Raw genomic sequence first — 2,227 nt, 5'->3', positions numbered from 1 at the left:
TGGACGATCTCCCCAGGCCAAGTCGCCTCATCGAGGTACTGGGCCCGCGTCAGCTTGTTCTGCAGCACGTCCGCCGCCTTCCAGGGGATCTCGCCGACCCCCTTCCCGAACCCGCCGAACGACTCGAACAGCAGCAGCTGCACGTCGACGTCCTTGTCCTCCCTGGCGTAGCGATACTCGCCGCCATAGGACGGTATGCGGCGGTCGCCGCCCACCACCCTCCCCCCCCCAATATGCCAGCGACCCGTCCCCTGCCCCCTCTCGCCCTTGCTCTTCCTCTCCCCCTCCATGCCCTCGCCCCCGTACCCCTCACACTCCTCTGTCCCTCTCCCTCCCGCCCTCCCTCTCCCTCCTCGCAGCAGGGCCCATGCCCCACGACCATGTTCCGGTAGAACGCCTTGCCGAAAGCGACAACAGCACCCTTCCGACCATGCTCCCCGCTGCTGCTGAGGGGGCAGACGACCTTGACATCGCCAGAATAGCGCCTGCCGCCCCTGCCAATGTTGCACGCGTCCACCGTCGGGTTGTTTGTTGTAACTATGACCGAGGTTGGCTGTATCCGATACAACTGTAGGTTGGTGGTGTACCTAGGTACCGGGTTCCCCGGCTCCTACCCGGATAGGTAGGGGGTCTGTTGACACTGACTCGCGCCAAAACGCCCTACCTACCTACCTACCTATCCCCAGGCCGCGCAGCGAAGCGAAAAAAGATGAAACGGCGAAAATAGGGGGTCCCTACCTATTGCAGGGCCCTTTTGGGCCAAACAAGACCAACCTACCTACCTATCTGGGTGGGAGGGAGGGGCCAGCCAGTGGCAACAAACACACACCCTACCTATCCACGGACGGACGGACGGAGCTAAGTGCCTCGCCGTCCTCGCGGGAGTCGCTTAGGCGGCTCCCGTGGTGTACCTGTGTTAGTGCCAGTGCGCGCCAGTCCCGTGCCCAGTGTCGTGCGAGGGAGTTTTGTTGTAAAATTCTTTTTGAGAGCGCCTTCGTTGTTAATAATAATTCTTTTTTGCACAACACTGCCAGTGCGCGCCAGTCCCGTGCCCAGTGTTGTGCGAGGGAGTTGTCTTGTAAAATTCTTTTTTGACGCATGCGTTTGCTTGACTTCGAGACGTTCGGCGGCTTCGGGAACGGCGTCCGCAAAATTCTTCGGCAGGCGGCGGACCAGCTGAGTAACAAACTTTCGCACGCTCAGCACCTCGATGAGTCACATGGACCACCAAGAACTGGCACGGGCTGCAGATGCAGCGCTTGTCTGTCGTTCTCCACACCGCCGTGGCGTGGCAGGCGGTGAACGAGCTAGCGTGCGGGGAGAGCGGCATTGTGCACGGAGCTAAGTGCATTGCCGTTCTTCACGGAGTCGCTTAGGCGGCTCCGGTGGTGTTGGCCGGTGCCGGCGCATCCTCCCTGGCCTCCGCAGCAGCCAGCGTACGACTACTCCTGCTCCTACGAGAGCCTCGTCGTGTGGGACGAATATCCGCCCATCGTTCCACCATTGCCACCAGCGATGCCGCCCCCGCCATCGCAAACCTGCGCCGACCTCCGCTTTCGAGACGAGGTCGTGCGCTGCGCCGACTTCACCGCTCCCGCCTGCGTCAGCTACGGCTTTTACTACAAGGTGAGGAACGGGGCTCCTGAGCTCTGTGTGCCGGCAAGGGCGGAGGATGGGGCAGAGTGCATTCGGAGCAACCAGCCCCTCACCTCGTGTGTGCCGTCAGGGGGGCGATTCATATCAATTGGACCAGGGTCTGAGCGTGAGAAAGAAGTACGACCTTCGTACAGTAGAGCACAATGCGAATGGGGAGAGAAGTTTACCTTACTTAAACTTTAGTGAGACACGCACGGGTGTCGGTGGTAGCAAGTGAGCCGCGCGCGCGCGCAGCGCGGCGCGGCTCGGTGGGAGTCGTGATTTGTCGCACAAGGGATTCGATCAACGCCCGTCGGAACACTCACAAACATCGAAAGTGTTATCGTGGGTGGCGTAATTGACGTATAAGTCGTGCTGGCGCGCAATGGCGCGTTTGATATTGGGATCGTGTGAACTCGCCTGGCTGGCGCCATGGCTCGTCCATCATCGAGAGGTCTGCCCCTCGCTAGGTGTCACTCTAACCCCCCGGCTCGGCGCGCCGTTCAGCTAGCAGTCTCGTGACGCGACGTCGCGGCGAGCCTCAATCTGTTGGCATGCCTGTGAGGGGCACAGAGAGTCAATCCCCATCATA

Source organism: Emiliania huxleyi (assembly GCF_000372725.1).
Source record: "Emiliania huxleyi CCMP1516 unplaced genomic scaffold EMIHUscaffold_69, whole genome shotgun sequence".
Lineage (NCBI taxonomy): Eukaryota > Haptophyta > Isochrysidales > Noelaerhabdaceae > Emiliania > Emiliania huxleyi.
The sequence above is the reverse complement of the archived record's forward strand: the minus strand, read 5'-3'. Positions refer to the sequence as shown.